Here is a 22,149-nt window from a genome sequence, read left to right as displayed (position 1 = left end):
TGATAAAAACATCACAATAATCAACACCACTCCAATTAAAGTCATTTGAAGTGAAAAGCTGTGTGTTTGTAACAAACAAATCCATCATTAGGATGTTTTTTAACTTCAAACCAATGCTAATGGTTAAAATATGACTCCTCTATCCATAATAATTTCTCCAATGAAAAAGTCTTGTCTGAGGCTACGTTTACACAGCAACAATGTTGTCAAAAACTGAAACGTTTATCCCTTGCATTTTAAAAAGTTTCAAGTATACATGACAATGTTTTCAGAATGAATTGCGTTTACACATATACACGAAAAACATGCCAGGCCAGTAGTAGCGCTGTTATATCATTAGTAAACAGTACCTGTTGCCATGTGTATATGATGTGTCTCTGCTGTTGGTTGTAATATTGGTGAAGTAAATCCACACTTTGCCCAAGAAGCGTTAGCAAACTCTTAAACAGCAACAACAGTAGGCTACCATATACTCCACCATTGTTGTGTATGTTTGTTCGCGCTTGCCTTTAAAATCGACACATACTGTGCATGTCTGCATACCTAACACGTACCATGCACGTGCATGATTTCACCATTTTCAAAGATTCCCATTTTAGTTACGTACAAGGAAACGATAACTGTGGCGTTTTCAAAAACCTGCACTTTGAATCAGGTTTTTAAAAATATATGCGTTTTCAGTCCCCAAAATGCCATTTTCATGAAAACAAACGGGAAAAATGCATAAAAATTTTTCAGTTTTTGGCTGAAAACATCATGTAAACGGCCCCTGAATCTGAAAAAAAATATGCACAGATCAAATAGTGTTTAAAGGTGAAAACAGTCCAAAACAGTTCTAAACAATTATTTTGACTTTTTTTTTAATGTGAGAGGACAAAAAGGGAAGTACTTTTTCACTGGAGAAAGCATTACTTTAGATTATAGGCTAGAATTTCGGCCAAAAAAATGTTTTGAAGTACAAGACATTAATTGATGGACTGGAGTCATGTGGATTACTAGTACATTATTGTGAATTTTTTTTTTTTTTAATCAGCTGTTTAAACTTTTATTCTGAATGGCACCAATTTAGTGCAGAGGATCCTTTGGCAAGTGATTTAATGCAAAATGTATCCAAATCTGTTAAGATGAAGAAACAAACCATATCGGATTTCCTGAGGTTGAGAATTTTTCTGAAAATTTAGATTTTTGTGTGAAGTATTCCTTTCAAGAAATTGTCCAGGTTCATTACAAGTCAAGCTTGACAGCATGTGGCACATTATTGATTACTTCAGGGGAAAAAATGGAAATGGAAGAAATGACTCACCCGACCTAAAAATAAAAGATGTAAAAATTGCAATTTCACTTGTTCCAGAAAGTACAAAAGCAGAAATGTGAAACTCAAATCTTTGCACTGACATGAACTATACAGTAATCATTCATTTATTATGTGAGCTGTTGAGAAGTTGCTTTGTCTCTTTATTCCTTAAAAGATGTCCTATTTGAGGTTCAACTACTTACCAGTGGATGAACATCTGGTTATCCATAGCTTGAAATTTTAAAGCTTAAAAAAGGATTTTAATTGTATTGCCTGGCCCAGTGTACTTACATTATATAAAAAAGGCTAATATCACCTTTACTGTCAAACACAAAGTTATGTAATATCCTGCTGACACACTTTGTTTGTTCTTCTTTTATTGTATATGAAAGACAATTTTGCTATAGATAAACCACTTTCAAGTTTGTTTTGCCCCCAATTAGTCTTTTTATAATACATGACCGTTTCCTTGTAAACAGGCAAATTCATCCATTTTTGATCAATTTGCACCAAAGTGCTTTTTATTCTCTTCCACTTGTGAACTGTGCATATTGATTTGCTTTCCTGTGGTACATAAAGAAGTAAAGTAACGCAAATCTTTGTCACACCTGGTCTGTGGATTTGTGTCACCGTCCAGTAAACGTTTTCTGAAGATGTAATGAAAGACTCTGAGCCGCTGATATGGGTGGTCCACACGCTGCTAATGAATCGGGGCATTTGACGGACGAAGCAAAATCTAACAGAGAGATAATTATAGACACACACTACATTACAAGACAGACATCAAAGGAGCAAGCACTTTGAGAGCTTGCTCTTATGGGGCATGCCCCACCTCCCTCTTTAAACAGAATCTCAAATCTTGAATGCCAGTGACGTAGCAACTCCCCAAATTATCTGAAAGACTCGAATGTTTTTGGCATGCTTTGCAACACCCAGTCATTATTCCAGGGGTTAGCAGGGGTTTTATTTGTAACTATGCAGAGGATATATGTTTGTATGACGTAGGCACTGAAACGTATCATTGTTTTGACATCATATGTTTGGTTGAAAGAAGACATATACCCGATTTGTCTGATTTGTATTCAATATATGATTGATTCTCTAATAAAAGAAATAAGTAAAAGCTTAATTAATCTTCAGTTGGTCATCTTTAAAGCTCAATTGAATTTGTTCTTGATCATTAGACATGATGTTATGGTACCTTGGTTTCTTTGAAAGGTGCCTTGGTATTAAAACACTGTCTGTTAAACCAGTGAGCGACTGGGCAGTGAGACAGCAACGCAGCTGTCTGGTCTCAGACACAGCTTCATTTATCAGTAAATGATGGAGAAAGAAAATGGTCTTTTCAATAGAAACTTTATTTATAAATGAAATCTAGACAGGGCTTTGTATTTTATATTAATTATCATCAAATCAATAAGTATGAAATGGTGTTCAAAGCCAATGGGATACTCCACCCAAAAATTCTGTTATCAATTACTCATGTGTGATTTCACACATGCATTGCATTTCTTTCTTCTGCAGAACACAAAATAAAATCTTTGAAGAATGCCCATTTATTTTTACTGTATGGACAAAACTGAGACATTTCTCAAAATATCTGTTACACAGATGAAAGAAAATCAAATGGCTTTGAAACAACTTAAGCGTGAGCAAATGATGACAATTTTCATTTTTGGCTGGAGTATCTCTTTAAAAATTAATGGGTGTAAATAGTTTAAGTATCTCTCTCTCTCTCTCTCTCTATGTGTGTGTGTGTGTGTGTGTTCATCCATTCATCCATCCATCCAGCCATCCATCTGTCTATCTATCAGTCTGTCAGTCAGTCTATCTGTCCATCTTTTTATCTTCCAGGCAATGCTCTGTCAAGCTGACATTCTAAGTTTGTCTTGACAAATTGTTGAAAAAATGTATGTATGGGTCATCAGATTTGGTTCACGTTTCTGAGTAAAATGAAAAGTAAATCAGTAGAACAACTGAGACTAAAGCAGAAAAAAGTAACATTTTCATTTCTAAAAATAATCGTTTTAAACAAACATTGGGCTTTAGTTATTATTGTACAAATGTAGTTCTCAGTTCTGAACATGTTTGCTTGTTTGGCCAGATTTTCCTCCATCCAGTTCCAGCTCAGAGGCTGAAAATGTAAAGAGTTAGAGAAAACCTCCTCAAGGCACTCATTGTTGTGCTTAACCCCCTTCAGACGGACCCAGACAGAGATAAAATGCACTTTTACCAAAGCGTGCTCCGGTTCTATTCATCCACCGAGCTCTTGCTCACTCTCGGCTCAATAGGCACACAGTGTCACATGTCTCACCCTGCGCGACCAACAATGGCTTTAGTTATGCTAAAAACCAATCTTCAGCCACTTTATTTAGCTGAGTGGTGGTGAGGGCATAACTGGACTATGAAGGAGGGCTCATGACACGGAAATGAGATCAGTGAATGTTATTAGGATTTTTAAATATCATAGGTTAGGGCATATAGTTAACATGCTGTCTTGATACAATTGCCAAAGGATACACCAAATAAGTAGGCCAAGCACATTTTTTATCATAATTTAGGTGTCACCTAAACCTCGTGTAGATATCACATGACATCTTATATCATTAAAAGCAATGTTAAAGAATGAATGGAGGGTTTGTTGTCTATTTGCCCTTTGGGTCTGTGACTGAAAAATATATAGAACATGCATGACAAGAACTAAATAAAAATATAATCAAAAATTGATTCAATTTTCAGTGGAATATTACAGCTATGGCTGTAATTTAAAGTGTTTTTTATTTTCTTGACTTGGAAAAAGTACCCATCTAGCTTTACTAAGATCAGTGTTACTTCCTTTTTGCTTTTATTCAATCCTAAATTGCTATAAATTCAAAAACAATTTGTAGGTTCTTTCAGCCTTCAGAAATCATTTCAATATGCTGATTTGTCGCTCAAGAAACATATTATAATCAATGTTGAAAACAGTTGTATTGCTTAATATTTTTGTGTAATATATGTAAATTTTGATGAATACAAAGTTACAAAAAAACAGCATTTATTTGCAATATAAATCTTTTGTAACATTATAAATGTCTTTAATATAACTGTTTTGTGTGCTTGCTGAATAAAATTATATCATTTATAAAAATCTTACTGACCTCAAACATTTTAACGGTGATGTATATATTATTTATATATTATATTTATTCTGATTATCAAAATTAATACATTTTATGTTTTTAATGAATGTCATATTCTATTTCTATCGCATATTCTATTTCTATCAAAATATTTCTATTTCTATTGAGTGTTACAATGATTTTACCACAGGTAAAGGCACAAGGTTTCACGTCATGCCAATAAACACTGCTTACCTGTGGTAAAATCACTCTAACACATAGACCCTTTCATGGATTATTGCTGTTTTCAATTTAGTAAAGAAGTATCAACACGACAGCAGCGCTATTAAAGCGTGACGTGAATGCTGAACACGGTGAACTTCACACACTTCAGAAGGAAATGAAGGGGTGATCTGAGCAGAAAGTCTGTGAATTATCATCAGCCAGTGTGAAATATCTGCCGTGTTTGACAGCGTGTGCTGTTGTAGGAGGTATCGTGTTATGGATCTGACGGCCCATCAAGAGCACTGACAGCACAAACCTCTCTATCCATTAGAAGCCTGACAGAGGCCGTGACAGACCGCTTGATGGAGGAGAGGAAAGAGGATCTGAGGAAACTGATTCAGCAGCACACATCTGTTGCCGGAGCACCGGGGCGAGCCAGGGTAACAATAACCAAGCACAGATGAAAATCACTGTCAAACTTAAGCAAAACATATTGGGCAAAATACATGCACCTGTGGCAGCTGCATCTGCCTGGAGTCTCTGCGTGAAAAAGGAATGACAGTTTATAGAAAATTTCAAACCGAAATAAATGTTATTTATTTAGTAAAAGTACAAATGTATTTTAATGAATGAAGAAACAATAAATACAATTAATGATGAATAATCAAACAATCATTGATGTTACCATAAAACAACATTTTCGTGTGCAGAGAGAGAGAGAGGAAATGTGATTATTGATATGTTAATCTTACTGTATATATTTTAGTCCATTCTTATTGAGTTTTTTATGAATTTCCTAAAGCACTTTAAAAATGCTTGAATATAAATATATAATTATATTGTTTGAATAACTGGATAATTTCCATGTATGCACTGTATCATTCACATTAAATATACAGTATATCAACTGCTTATCTGTCTGTCTGTCTGTGTGTGTGTGTGTGTGTGTGTGTGTGTGTGTGTGTGGTTGGGTGGGTGGGTGAGTGTCCTGGTAAAGCAGATGTTTCCAAACAAAACAAAATATATATTTTCTTGGGAATATTGTTGTAACAGGGCATCATTTTATAGATATTTGTGTGTGTGTGTGTGTGTGTGTGTGTCCTTTACTATCTTATTCCATCCTGTTTGTCATCCTGTTTGTAGAAGTTCCCATGCAGGAAGTGACATCATATTGGAGGGAAACCAGCAGCACAAACGCCAGTGAGTATTTGACGGATTTTGTCTTATTTTATTATATAAAATTTTCTCTTTTAAAACAACGCAGACTGTTAGATAATATGTCAGTTTGCTGAAAGATGGTTTAAAAGGTCATAATTAACTGTAGTTTCATTTGGTTTGTTTAAAATCCGACTGGATATCAGTATTTTTTACTGTTCCGCTTGTGTGGTGCACCTGCTTATTTTGATCCTGCTTTATTTTTGCAGTTTAAGTAACTTTGGATGCCTGTACAGGTAGTTTTCTGGCCCACTGTTGATGATTACCAACCTTTTTTTTTTTTATAATTTAAAGAATTGATATCCACTTTGTGAAAAAAATAAATAAAACAAAAACACAGCACTCTGAATCATCCAAGAGAAGAGAAGTGCCCTAAGAACATGACAGCTAATTAAAGAATAATTTTCCACTTTCCAGTAGTTATGATATTAATTTAGAATTTTTTCTCATGAAATAAGAGTGAGATGAATCACAAGCAACTCCCAAGCAGTTCTACCAAATAGTGAGATCAGCTGAAAACAAACAGACCCAGCAAATATTTGTAGTAACAATGACAATGATGTGAATAAAATGAGTTATCATTGTGTTGGTCTGTCATATCAGGCAGAACCCTTCTGTGTTATATATATGTTTTATGCAATAGAGCATGATACCACAGATGGCTAGTATATAGGCTAGCCGGTGTTTTGGGAATTGGCAAGTAGCCATCTGAAAGTCCCTAGATGATTTCTAATGAATTGGGCTTTCAGTGACTAACGCAGCTTGGGGCTCCACTCTAAGATCTCATGCATGCATATATATATATATATATATATATATATATATATATATATATATATATATATATATATATATATATATATATATATATATATATATATATATATATATATATATATATATATTGTTGTAAGACTAACTTATAATGTTTGTCTACAATGATGTCATACGTCTTCCCTTGATTTTCCCGTAGCTATAACTAGCAATGGTTATAGATTTCAATTATTATCTTATGATATATATACGCCTTAAATGCACTGTAAGTTGATATAATAAGTGTAAATGCTCTTACAGCCATTTTAAAGCTCAGAAGTGAACCGCTTGAGGGTTATGTCTTATTTTTATTTCCCAAGCTTCACTTGTAAAAATATGGTTAGTAGCCACTTCCACGTCAGTTTCATGCTGTTAACAACCTGTTTCAGTTGTCCTTTGTGTAAAAAGAGCTAGCAGGTGGCACTGTTACTTTGTAGACTCTCCATTATTTTTTCCAAAAAGAAAGAGCTGAAGTTGAATTTCCACCTCCGAATGGCTAGCTAATGAATTATCATCAGTTGGGGGCCAATTAAATGATCTTCAAAGGCATTTTAGGCAATGAACTCTGATAATAGCTAGTGTGTGTTAGCATGCAGAGTCTTGGTGGATAAGTAATAAGACCCACTTAACTCTTCAATTATTTTCCATTACAGGGGAGCCACAGCACTGTTTTGCCTGCTCAGTTTATTGGTAATGGAAGGCTTCATACTAGGGAGCGTTAATTGGTAGGTGTCAGAACTAGAGAGTTGCGGGTTATGTTTAGAGCATCTTCATTAGCGCAAAGCTCCTTAAACGAAACTCATCACTGCCTGCACATATGTGTGTGCGCGTTTTATTATGCCACTTTAATGGCGCTTTTTTCAAGCTGGTCTCCAAGCTGAGGCCCTTTCAGAAGGGTGGGTAAATTATGTGCATTTTTTTAGCATTTAACTGAAACTGTCTTTCATTGGGTGCTGCTGCACTCATGGGCACTTTCTTGATTTCTGTGGTGATTAATTCAGTTCACATCTTTATTCTCAAAAGCCTATTACTTCATTTAAAGTAATTACATATTCATCCTCATTCAATGTCTATGGATAATTCACACAGCCAGAATGAATAGGCTTGCTGCACTTTGAAATTGACCATCAATATCTGAATAGAGGCACCTTAGATTTTACGTGGTTGTTTATTTTTAATTATAATAAGTATGTTTCAGTTATTTTGTGTGTGTGTGTGTGTGTGTGTGTTTTATTGTATTTATGTATGCACACATTATCATTTAAATGAATTTAGAATGAAATAAATACTATTTTTTCAAATAAATACATTTAATTGAGCAAAAGTTAAAAATGTTAAAATTATTTATATTTCAAAAAACTTTTGTTCCTGGGAATCCTGGGGATAAAAAGCCATTTGTTCTGACAGAGCAGTTTGGTTTTGTTTAAGTGGTGTGTGGGAAGCACAGTACATGGACTATGTGCATACACTCATGTCTCATTGTGTGTGCATGATTTCATTAAACTTTAACTGCAGAGCCCTTCTGGCTCAAAATCTGTTTAGTTTACCCCCTAATCCAGCACCAAAAAAAAAAAAATACACACCCTGTCTTCTACGTCTCACGGGACTTCTAGATTGCATTTAAACACGCCCAAGTTACACGAATACATTCGCTCCTAGTGAAGTTTGGTTCCTTTGACAGACTACCCTTCACCGATGGTGCGTTTGCATTAAGGCTTGCAATTTGGATAGTTTCCAAATCACCTCTATTCTTTTGGGTGAGAAGCACACTAATTATGCCACTGTCCCAAGGAGAACTGGAAACACAATTACGCATCTTCCTTCTGGTGCCTGTGCGCAGTGGTTTGTAGGTCAGGGGGACACAGGCCCATTTCATCACAATGAACACATGAGCTGCATGGTTAATGTTTTAATCGTAAAAATAATTAATACCATTTCGCTCTCATGCTGCTGCTAATTATGCATCCACACATCACAGTGCAGACCTCGTTGATATCTGGAGAGAGGGGATTTCAGCCAGGTTTTTGCAAACCCCAAGGAAGTCAGGGTTCATTTGGCAAGCCAAGTAATTTCCAGCACTTCACTTGAATGTGAAACGTGTGAAAAGGGCTTTCTTACTGTCTACATTTTTAAGTTGCATGTTTAGTTTCAACTACTGTGCAAAAGCAGACTGACAAATGGTCTATTCACACCAAGAGTGAAATTTATATTAGGCAATATTTACAATATGTGCTGCTGAATGATGATCAATGTTCAAGTTTTGCTGGTATATTCCATAATTATGCCAATATGCGAGCAAAGAACTTACTTCTCAATTGTCATTTAAAAAGTATACATGTTGATATATTTTCCAAGCAACTTAACTGACTTTCATTGTACGTAAAAAAAAAAAAAAAAAAAAAAAAAAAAAACGTATAAAATATATATTTTATGTACCATAAAACGAAGAACATCAAACATGTTTGGAGCAACATGAGTGAACTACTAAGACATTATTAGCAACATTTTTTTCTTCTGATAACTCTTAATATATCACTCATGACATTTCAAACTTCTTTGGCTTCCTTTGTTCTGTGGATCACAAAAATAAGATATTTAGTAAAATGACTTTCTTTTTTAACCATAAAATGTAAGCTAATGGAGTCCTGTGTTATTTGAATCCCAAAGTTCTTCAACATTTATTTTGTGTTTCATAGAACAAAGAAAGTCAAACAGGTTTTTAATGACGTGATTAAATTATTAGGCTATTATTTGCTAACTTTTATTTTTATTTTTTTCCTTTGATTAACTTTGTTTTGTGAAACACAAATGAAGATGTTTTGTAAAATGACTTAATTTCATATCCATAAAATGTAAGCTAATGGAGTCCAATGTTATTTGAATCCCAAAGTTCTTCAATATTTATTTTATGTTTCTTAGAACAAAGAAAATCAAAAAGGTTTTTAATGACGTGATTGAACTATTGGGGCATTATTTGCAAACATTTTTGTTTTTGTTACTTTGTTTTGTGGAGCACAAATTAAGATATTTTGAAAAAAATCTAATGTTGTTTGAACATCAGCGTTGTTCAAAACTTACTTTCTGTTTTGCAGAAGAAAGAAATGGATACATGAAGAGTAAAAAATGGCAACATTTATTTTTGGGTGAACAATCTATTTAAACTGGTTCAGAAATTGGCTGCATGTGCCAGATGACCAATTACCAATGAGATGTATGGGAATAGTTTCTCCAAGTAATAGATCTTGTTGGTTCTCCAGACCTTTTTCAGTTCACAGACCCATAATGTCTCATCATTTTCCTGAGGAAGCACATCACTTCCCAACTGACAGGAACACTTCAATGCGGGTGGGGCAGGGGTTGGGGTCGTAGGTCAGGTCAAGGGGGAAGTTTTTCTGGAGCAACGTTGCTGAGGAGATGAACGGAAACGTCCAATAGTGGGTGGAGGTCCTTGGAGATAATAAGAGAGCAGCTCCACCGCTTCAGATCAGAGCTAAGAGATAGTAGCCAGCAATCCACACAAACACTCCAAACGCAGAGGTTCTTCAAAAGACCTCTGATTAGAGGAGGAGATATACCGCTTCATTCAGAGACATAGACTATTGAGTGTTTAGTCTCCCTGGCCTGTAGCCGAAGCTATCTAGGGCAAGTGTGATTTTACAGCAACATTTAATTCCACAGTAATACATAATTTATAGGATATACAGGTAAAGAAATACAGGGTTATAAATACTTTCTTTAAAGATGCAGATAAACGTTTGTGTTTTTCTGATCAAATTCTGGTGACAAACATTATTAATTTTTACATTGACTGTAATATCAGTTGAAGACTCACACTGTGCATTTAATGTATCTATCTACCCAATTAAATAATGTCACAACCATGCAGTTCATTAACATGCAAATGGCGTCTTATGAAGAGATTAGTTAATTGCAACTCATTTGCATAATTAATGAACACTCGAATGAATAATGCTTTAGCGAATTTGTGCTGCGCTATCATGATATAAATTATAAAAGACAGGCTGAGACCATTGTATAAAATCCCTGTGAACTGCATGAAATAATAAGCAGGTGAGAGATGTATAATAAAACCAGAACATGGGAGAAATATGCATGTATGGTCATTTGTGCACATTACTTAAAGCTGGATGTAAGCCTGTCACAGTGACAGCACGCAATATCCCACACGGTCTCTGTAGGGTATCTGACTCTATAATAAAAAAGACTGATTGTCACGGGGAGAAGTTATTATGGTTATTTATAATACAAAAATGACACAGAGGGTCTGTCAAGATGCTTTCATAAACTCTTTGCTGTCAGAAAACTGGTACACTTTATCCGTTTTCAATCTGGTAGTCTCGATGTGAATTCCAAATGTCGTCTTGGCATTTAGAAGGACACTGTGAAAGGATATTGTAATCATAGAGTCATTGCAAATGAACTTCACAAAAGTCATTATAAAAGACTTTTCATGTGATGATCATGATGTAGTCCTAGTTGGTTCATTTTGAGGTGTTTACCTGAAATTTTGTAGAAAATATTCATTTTATGTTACATTATTTCTATGTTTATTTGTTTGTTTGATTTTAAATAATGCCACATTTTTATATCTGCACTCTCAGAAAAAAGGTACAAAGGTTGTGACTGGAGCAGTACCATTTTAAAAGTTAAAATGTTGCCTTTTTTTCTTTTTTTATTACCACAAAAGGGCACATATTGGTACCTTAGTGGTACAAATTAGTACCTAACATGTATTTATTAATACCTAAATGGTACATATTTGTATATTTTGTAAATGTAATGCCCCATTGACAACTTGTGAAACTTTTTTTTCTGAAAGTGTATAAGATTAATAGTTGTGTTGTGTTTTTTTTCAGCAAATATGAACAAATGAGAAACCTAATTACTACAAGTCATTTTCAATTGTTTTTGTGTATAAAAGCAATAATCTCTATATTTTGGTGAACTGCTGCGGAGGTGCTTGCTGTGCATTTTATGACTCTTGCTATGATTCAGTTGTTCAAATCGAAACGTTCTTAATTATTTACTGGCAGTAATTATTTTTCTTCTAAATCTGCAGTTGTGGTTGACAGTAAGATGTTTAATGATATTGAATGATCATGCAAATTTAACCACAACTACAGAATCAGATGCTACTGATTTAGCACATTATTTTTCTCATTTCTAAAAGGTCAGCGTCCTACAGTATATTGATACAAAATAACATGAAATGACCTTATAGAAGAAGAAAAACAAAATAAAAGGGGGAGGCAAGTCCCGCCCCATGTAGAATTAAAGGAATATTTCACCCAATGATAATACTTAGCATTATTAAATCACGCCATGTTGCTCCATATTTATGCAATTTACTTACTGCCAATTTATTTACATGAGGTATTGAATTATATTTGAATTTGTTTCCCTGCAGATTTGCTCATAAATCACATTCAGTCATTATTATGGTTGTTATTTGGCTCTTTGTATACTGAACAACTTTAGTACCAATTTTGAGACATAATGGTTTTTTTTTCAGAAACACTTCAGGACACAAAGTACTTTATGCATTTATGCACATTAAATGGCATTTTAAGACAGAAAAATTGAAACACTGTGCCTAAGTGCTTAATCACAGGTTAATATATCAGTTTCTTGATGTTTTGCAAAGGATTTCAAATGCTCAGCATATCATACAGTATCTTGAGCAGTGGTCTGGGGTGGTCAGGAAGGAAGCTGTAATCTTTGGGGAATATTGCAGCTTTGGGCTTTGCAGGGGTTAAACGGCATTCAGATCCTGCTGACTGCTGGTTTATTTAGACAAGACACAAGTAGGTCATTGATAAATTACTAATAAGCATTCCCCTCACATCCTAGACTTTCTACAGACCTAGAAAATCCTCAGTTTCAGTGTGTGTTTAACTGAGCATACCTAAAAGAAGCCAGAGCGAGGTCAGATTCCTAAACCGCCCTGCTTATTTGGACAAGCAGTTTATGGTAAACTGTTAAACAAAGATGGTCTACTGTAAATCTTTTGGGGTGGTTTAAAATAGCATCTGTACTTCATAGGCCAGTTATGACTGTGCATTTCTAATTGAATTGTAATGGATGTCATTGAGTAACTTCATGTTATTGAACTTGTTAAACTGGCATTATGTTATTTTGTGGACAATGCAACTGCAGTTAAACAATGTCATGCCATTTATCTTGTACTGGAAACAGTCATCAACTAACCACAATTCTTTCCTGAATCCCTAGTTGTCTACTTCATTTTGACCTCCCGGTTGGTTCTCCATGACTTTGACCCACAGGACCAAACTTGAAATCCACTAAACTCAAGGAAACTTTTCTGAGAAGGTTGTTAGATAGTTTTGCAGCTTTACGCAATGAGTGGTATAGTGTGAGAGAGGAGAACCAGGACTGTATGACAGGCCCTATTAATCTACATTGGGTGTTATATTCCCTAAAATAATCTTATGTTCCATAATTTTTCATTAGCTCCGCTCCAAAACTCACAGTAGTTGAAATTGTGTTCTGCCTACTGTCCGTTGCCTTCTAAGGCCAAAATATAGTAGTTGTACAAACTTGATTTCATGTGCTTCGAAATGTGTCGGACTCCAATTTATAATGAAACTTAAATTGATAGATCACCCAGATATGAAAATTCTGTGATTATTTTCTAATTTTGTTCCAATCCTGTATGATTGAACAAGCGGTGCTAAGCTAACATTGTTGTTCGTAGATGATCCAAAAACACACACACAAATATTCAAAACAATAGTTTGTTTTAAATGACCTTTCAGTATTGATTGAATTTGTCCACCATCTTGGATGCCTCATGCATCCTGTGGATGCACCATGCAGTATGTTCATGTGTTCAACTGGTAGAACATTGCCATGTGAAGCGCAAGGTAGGGGGTTAGATTTCCCGGCAACACATGTTAGGTAAAAATTGATAGCCTGAATGAACTGTAAGTCGCTTTGGATAAAAGCATCTGCTAAATGCATACATTTGAATTTAATTTATGTTATTACCTTTACCAGTATTAGAATTCTAAGAATTTGGACAAAAGAGTGACATAAGAATGTGTGAAAGTAATAGGCGGGAGTTCTAGGTCGGCAGCTCACTTTGTTTGGAACAAAAATAATGTATTTGACCATTTCTCCTTTTGATCTTTCTCGGTTTGGACTTTTTTCTTAGTCTCTCTGTCTAAACCCTGAATACCATTACATTCTAGACTGTAGACAGAGTGTGTTAATAAGCTGGGACATCTGCTAACCAGCTTCTTTTCTGATTCATTAACTGACGTATTTGCAGTGGCCAGAGGAGTTTACAGCAGATATTTGAAGGGAGGTTATGGTGCTGGAAGGGAGAGAGAGGGATCTATACTTGAAGTGAGAGACAGTGTGCTGCATAGGATATGTTCTAATGTCATTACTTTAATATATGTTAATAATGTCAGTATTAACAAAAACTATGGGAAGAAGAGTGGGAAACACGATTGTAAAACGTTGCAAATCAGGCTTTAAAACTTTAAACTTTAGTGTTTTTCAGCCAGTATATATAAAAAAGACATAATTAACCAGTACAAAATGTTGTTAGATTAACTGAAGTGGAATGGTAGCAGTAAACAAGATCACCAGCCCGTCTCAAGAAAGCCCCTCCCACCGTTGAACATGATTGAGCATGAAAAATACAACGTGATGGCACACATTGAAGGGATGAAATGGACAATGAAGTTTCCATATGTTGTTTCTACACAGTAATTAGGCGTCCTATGTCCTATGCGTTTTCTCTCTCTCTCTCTCTCTCTCTCTCACACACACACACACACACACAAACACACACACACATATATATATATATATATATGAACAAATACTGATTTAAAGGCTTCTCTTGTGTTGCCATATAAGATCTACTGACAAATTTGATGTCATTATTCTGTTCATGGGCTGCCATCAGCTGAGGCCTTGTTACTAAACCATAAGGCAACGGATCATCCAATCCAAATACCTGCGGCGAACTCTGACCCCAGGAACATGCAAAGGTTGCATTCCAGTTCGTTTGTACTGTTTGTCCTGCTCTCAGTTAATTGCAATCGCTATGATTTCCCAGCAAATAAACATAAATAAAAACAAAATGGGAATGAAGGAGCACACAAACTGCCTCGTTTATTGCGATATCACGTCTGTTATTCATCACCATGGCGACCTGCGAGAGAGCCTTGATGCGTCCCACTCACAGATGTGACTAGTTTGTATTCATTGGATATGCAAATGTGTTGATCCAGTGCTCGTTGTGATTCACTGCCCCTGAGACGAATGAGGTTGATTCTGTTTGTGTATTTGCTGACTGCCTTTAGTCCTGGGAAGGAACGGCGACACAGATCACTCGATGCTTCAACAGGGCTGTAAATGAATGGCGTGTGATGCTGGTAGATTTTTTGAGGGTCGCCTTGAAGCAGCTGCGAATGCAAGCGCGAGGTAGAGCTTTGGCTCCTCTCTTCTCTAATCTCATCCTCCGTGGAGGGAAGCACTGGGCCGTGAACCTGGCTGAGAGCTGATTGGCTGCCGAGGTGATGGGTAGGGGGCTGTCAGTGTGAGGGCCTCAGCTGTTTTGGAAGAGCCTGTGTCGGTATCTGCAGCATGTCGACGTGAGTAGTGCAAAAGATGAATCCTATTTCTCAAGAGAGCCCCACATATGTCAATTATATTGTCCCATTATACCAATTCATTTATCAAGCCACCGAATGCCAGTTAGATTCACAGGATGGTGCAGGTATATGGCGAGTGGTTGGTGCCAGTGCTCTGCCGCAGCTGAGCTCCTTTCGCAAGCTACACCTCGAGTGCCACCGCTGTCTCCCTCTCCACGGCGGGGCTTACCAGGCTGTTGTAACCTTCCCGAAAGGTCGAGAAGCCTCCTGGCGGAGACGCCCTGTGCTGAAATGAGAGAGTTCTCATTTCAGCTTGGCCCCCCTCAATGAAGATGTCAGGGAGATGGGATCGAGCCTTGTGCCAAATATCTCCACAGTCTGGAGTTCAGATGGGATGAGAGGATCAGATGATGAAACAGCCCGCCGCACGCCTTCAGCTGGGAACGTCCCAGCTGAGAAGATCTGAGAATGAGCTAAGGGAAGGAAGCTGATTCTGAAAAGTTGGAGAGTGGAAAGAAACAGGCAGAAGGAGAAACAGATATTGTGACATCAGTGGTTACGTGTGTTTTCTGTTCAGGATCATAACTAAATCTCATTTAATATTTTCAAGATGCACTGTGGTCAGATAATTGAAACCACACCAGAGATTGACTGATACTGTTTTTTTATCATTGATATTTTATTCCCAAGTCTTTAATTATTGTCATGTTGCTTATTTTAGACAGAATAATAACTAAACCACTCATTAGTAGCATCCAGTGAACAATCTGCTTTATAACATTAAAATTGCACACTGTCAACAAATACTATTTTTTATCCTTTTTTTTTTAAATACATTTGTCCAGGGCTCTTCAATTTATTGACATATTAATGAATAATGTAATTAATTCAGATGTTTTTTTTTTTTTTAATCAAAGATTTTTAACACTTTAGATTTCCCATGTTTGAAATAATCATTGTTTTTAGTTATGTCTAATTTTATTTGTGAACTTATAAACTCATATCATTAAATTTTTGGGGGATGGTTCAAAGTGGAAAATATTGTGCAAATTATTGGTCTATAAAGGTACTGTTATTTTAGTATTGTGTATACACTTGTGTTGAATTTAATATTTTGAATTAGCTTTTACTATAATTCTTTCCGTTTTAATTTAAAATTAAGTTTAAGTAATTTTTGTGTTTTTTTACATTTTAATTATTTATACATATATACATATGTGTGTGTTTTAACTATTTTTAACCAATTGCATTTATTTTAGTTTCAAATTTTTGTACTTTTAAGTTTTTGATCTTCATATTTTATTTCTGATTTATTTCAGTTATTTTCAAAATACCGTATTTAAGAATAGCAACATTACAACATAATTTCTAATGCATTGTCATTATTCATTATATAAATAATCATTGTGAATTTTCGGTCATGCTATATTTTTTTGCCTTTTTTCATAGTTTCATTTTTCTATTATCAACTTTTACTGTGCGAATGTTTCTAAAGTAGTGAACCACAGAATACCTTGTTTATCTGTCAGGAAGGCATTTTAAATGATCAGTACTTTTATTTAAAGGTAAATGACAGAACATTTTCAGTAACTGCAATGATACAGTTAATGCTAGGTGAAACAGGGGTCATTGATAGTACAGTTATGATTGTCAAAAAGGCCCCCATGTCAATTCAAGACAATAGCCAGTGATTGAAAAGTAATGATGATTAATTACAGTCCCACGTGAGAGATCTGCCAGCTCCCCGGCAGCGTGATGTCATACATAAAATTCAAATAGTTCTTATTCCCATGGCTATGGTTCACATTCTCCCCGGCTGTTCTCATGTGCTGATGGATTCAATTAGCTGCGCCTGTGGACAATTTAGTGACCGTTTGTTTGCCCAAAGGGCCTACAGTTGCCTGGTTTTATACATCCATTTTTATTTTGCTTGATTAGATTGTGTTACTTGCTTTTTTGGAGTTCCTACATTTTTTCATAGATGTACTGCAGTTTCTCAGAAATGACTTAATTTTGCCCTTCATGAACTGGTAATGCTGGGTGGCCTACTAAAAATCCTAAGCCAGTGGTTCTCAGTTCTCATAAGGCAGTACTCAGAAATCCAAAAATGTATGCAGACAGAAGAAAAATAAAATAAAAGAAATACTACATTCTGGTAAAAATCTAGATAGCAAAGGGAGGTGAAAAAGCATCCCACATATTTTGCTGTTGACATCAAAGACTTTGCATCCAATACTTGGTTATATTGAGCAGTTTTTTTTTGTTTGTTTTTTTTCTTATTGCTTTGTAATTTTGAACATTTGATTGATACATTTGTTGGACATTTGATCCAGTGTAAAATCTGGGTCCAGTTTCTGGAGTTCCTTGGTGACTGTTTTATATCCCTGTTGTCTCTTAAATCGTTTCCTCAAACAGAGGGTAGAGGAGAAAGATTTAGAGATCTGAAGCCCCCTGGGACACAGCATGCCACTGCCGCAGCTGGGGTTCATCTTTACTGATAGCTTTGGGTGCCGCCAGTCACTGATGTTGCCTGTTATCATATCTCTTTTGAGCACCCCAAACCTCCCAGAAAGTTCTCAGAGTAAAATCATATTGCTCTGAGGTTTTTCTATCATTGACTTAATGGTGTTCTAAGTTTTGTCTCATGCAATTTTTTACTTTGTGTCGCATGTTCTTCCTAAAATTCATTTAGATCAATAAAAAAAATAGACGCCAATGAGATGACTGAGAGCAGATAAATGGGGATATGGGAAATTTTGTGGCCTAGTGGTTAGAGAGTTTGACTCCTAACCCTAGGGTTGTGGGTTTGAGTCTCGGGCCGGCAATACCACGACTGTGGTGTCCTTGAGCAAGGCACTGAACCCCAAACTGCTCCCCAGGTGCCACAGCATAAATGGCTGGCCACTGCTCCGGGTGTGTGTTAACAGTTTGTGTTTGTTCACTGCTGTGTGTGTGCACTTTGGATGGGATAAATGCAGAGCACAAATTCTGAGTATGGGTCACCATACTTGACTGAATGTCCCTTCACTTTAAACTGGTATTTAATGAGAAATGTTTGAGTATGTTTGATTGCAGGCCAGTGTCTTGACGTGTTTAAACATTTTAACATTTACAATATTAATAAATGGAACAAAACATATACTGGAACTCTTGAGCATTTACATTTTCCTTAATATAAACATGATTAATTAGGATTCACACTGTTGTGACTCTGAGAGGTTTTCATTCCAACATCCTCTTTAAAAAGTTTTTATGTCACCTTAAGTGTTGCCCTCAGTAATTGAGAGGTGATGAGATCGTGATCTCATGGGGAACGGTTTTCTGGAACAGCAGTGAGGGAAGGAGAGAAGGTCACATTCTTGGCTCTGCATAGGTACGAGGTGAATCCCATAGCATTTCTGCTGAGAGCAGTATCTGCCAAGAACAGCCTCCTGCAGTATCTCTGCTGCTTTGAGAGATTTGAAGCCTCATTGTAGACTGATTAGCAGGCCAGTGTGGAATCTGCACACATTATGGGGATTATGCACTGATTTTGAATGGATTTAAACATGCTAAAATTTGTTGAATTAAGTTGCTGTGTGAGTAGCTAAAAGCAGAATTAGCCAAATGTCCTTATTATAAAACAGTTAGTCCTGGTCCTTTTATGACACAATTATAATTAGTTTATAATTTAATTCGTTTATCCAATTGTAATAAATAAACTGAGAATTGCAAGAATAAAGTTAATAATTGTGAGATATAAAGTTACTATTATACTGTATACAATTATTATTTTTTATTTTTATTTTTATTTTTATTTTTTATTGTGTCCTTAATATTTTTATGTAGTCAATGTTTTATAAAAGCAATAGGGTAATAATTTTACATAACTCCGTTTAGCCTTTCTTGGCTTCATATACTGTATCTTGATGGACATACTGAGAGATCTCTGCAGAACTTTATGTGAAGTTCAGCAGTAGCAGATTCCATGTTGACTCTCTGATTAGCGAAACTGCTTTTCTATCACAGCTCCAGAGACGTCACCATGGTCATGAGGTGTTTCGCATAACAAGGACGTTTTGATGTTAAAGGCATTAAGCATTACTTTTGCTCCTGGAGGCCATAACAGCACGCTTTGTAGTATAAGACAAAATGCCTACCATATATTCAGAATATATATTCTGAAGGATTTTCAGGAATTTGGGTCATGTTTTAGAATAAATGTGCTACTCTAACTAATCTGCAAATTCTAAATAATCCCCAAATGCTGTAATAACCTTTTATTTAATGATGTATATATTTTATTCTCAATATATGTAATAGTTTAAATAAGCACAACTGTATGTGGAATGCTCAGCAGTCCATAGGCAGTTTTAGCAGGGACATTTTTCCCAGAATGGTTGTGAATCACTGGAAGGTCATGACTGTCAGGGCAATGGAGGGAATCAGAGTGACGGTAATGCATTTTGTTTAACATGAATATTTATTACAAGATATCAATGGCATTAACTGACATTTTAATTTGCATGTTGTCAAATTTGTCCTAAGTGCATCTCCTTCCCTTTCACATGTTAGTGTGCAAAATATTTGAAATTGTGATTTTTTTTTTCAATTGGCAAAAATAATAATAATAAAAATAAATAACATAAAATTAAGAAAGTAATTTCAAAACAGATATTCTGCATTTTTTTCTTCTTAAAATCAGTGTAGGAACATTTTGTGAACTGTGATGTTGAGGGGAACATGAAATATGAAGTTGTGAAATGCATTTTGCTGAATGTGGAACCATATATACTGTATATGTGCATGTGTTTTCCATCCTTTGCACATGCATGGCAATGACCATGAAAAATAGCCATGAAGAGTCAGTCATCCCTTCTTTGACCTGCGCTCTTTTTCTGCTATTTACTTTTGCATGTGTTAGTGAATTTAACAACTATTGCACCTCTGAAAATTTAGTTCATTTTTTTTCAGGACCTCCCAGAATTGTAGATAAATCAGCCCCTTTATGTCCCCCAACAAAAAGTATTTGTTTATCCAAAAGCAGATTTCATAAACTCCATCAGCAAGGGTGAAAATAAAAGGGCAGCTCTCTCAGACAGAACAGATGTTTTTTTTTTTTTGTTTTTTTTTTTATATATATATAAAGTATTTGACTACAAGCAATGTTAAAGGTGTCCTAAAGTGCCTAGTTTCTGTGCTTCTGCTGTAAATTAAAAAAATATATAATTTGGAACTGGATCTGTATGGCTACGGTGACCTCGGAATAAGAATGAAAAAGACTAATATTAGCGTAGATGCCATTCTTCTTATGATGTAGCGAGTACATTGGGTGTTATGTATTTCCGGTTGACCTGATTAATGCAGTCTAAAAATCATTTTAACAGATTTGAATCATAGAAATCATAGAAAAAAAGTGTATTATGTGTAAGTTAAAGAGATGGGTCTTTTATCTAGATTTAAATTGACACAGTGTATCTGCCTCCTAGGTAGACGCTAGGTAGATTGTTCCAGAGTTTGGGTGCTAAATAGAAAAAGGATCCGCCACCCCCAGTTGATTTTGATATTCTAGATATTATCAAATGGCCAGAGTTTTGAGATCATAGCAGACGTGAAGGACTATAATGTGATATAGCTATAAGTGTACAGTATATCTATAAAATAGAAGCAGCAAAACGTTGATAATAATAGTAAATGTTTCTTGAAAATCAAATCAGTAGAATGATTTCTGGAGGATCATGTGATACTGAAGACTGGAGTAATGATGCCGAAAATTTATAAATTGTATTTTACAATATATTCAAATAGACAATGTTATATTTCACAATAATGCTTTCACTGTATTTGTTAAGCATAATAGTCTTCTTTCAAAAACATTGAACAATCTTAATGACCAAAACTTTTGAAAAATAGTGTAGATACATCCAAAATGTCATTATCTGTTATGAAAATATTTTAATGTAAAAAAAAAATAAAAAAAATAAAAAAAAAAAACTTCTTTCAAAAGAGAAATTCAGAAACCCCAATAACCAAATGAGTGATGCAGCTGGCTGGTCATTCATTTCCTCTCATTCTCATAGAGACTGAGAGAGACAAGTCTCTCTTTCACACTTATTAAAGGGTCTCTGTGGATTCTTCCCTATGCAGGAAGGAGAGAGTGGCTGTAACTATTGATAGACACTGAAAGAAATGCACACACAAACTGTGAATCTCAGAGCAAAAAAAGTGACACACAAATGTGCTTAAAGAGTGTCTGAGACACTTGATGATGTCCCAGGACTCACACTGTGCTCCTTATCCACAGCACATGTGCACTCAGTATTATCACTCAGAGGGGAATTGTGTATGAGACATCCTGAGACTTACACATAAGGCTGTGTGGGTGTGTGCGCGCGCGTGAGTGCGCGTTTTAGCGCGTGTGTGGGCGTGTGAAATAATCTGCTTTGTCATGGTCATAAGGTTCTCATGAAAGTGAAAAAGGATTTAGCATGGAGAAAATGGTTAGATAGGCTGACAGGTTGTCAGATAGACAGCCAGTAGATAGACAGACATCACCAAAACTAAATGAGCTTTCAGAAAGCTTTTAAAAAGCACTACTTTATTTGTGTACATTGTTTGTGCTGTAAGTCATTACCAATTGTCTGTAAAACCAATTGAATTCCTCCATAATTACTTCCATGACTTATAAATCTAAAATGTATAAATAAACAAATGTAACCACTTTGTGTCAAGTCAACCATTTAACTTGAAAAATGTGTTGAAAGTATTTGTTCTTTGTGCAGTTATAGCATTAATATTAAAAAAGTAAAAAAGATAAATAAATAAAAAAACATCCAAGTAGGCTTAATCTGGTCAAATTCGATCGTGTTTC

This window comes from Carassius gibelio, chromosome A9 (assembly GCF_023724105.1).
Source record: "Carassius gibelio isolate Cgi1373 ecotype wild population from Czech Republic chromosome A9, carGib1.2-hapl.c, whole genome shotgun sequence".
NCBI lineage: Eukaryota > Metazoa > Chordata > Actinopteri > Cypriniformes > Cyprinidae > Carassius > Carassius gibelio.
This window is presented reverse-complemented; position numbering follows the sequence as displayed.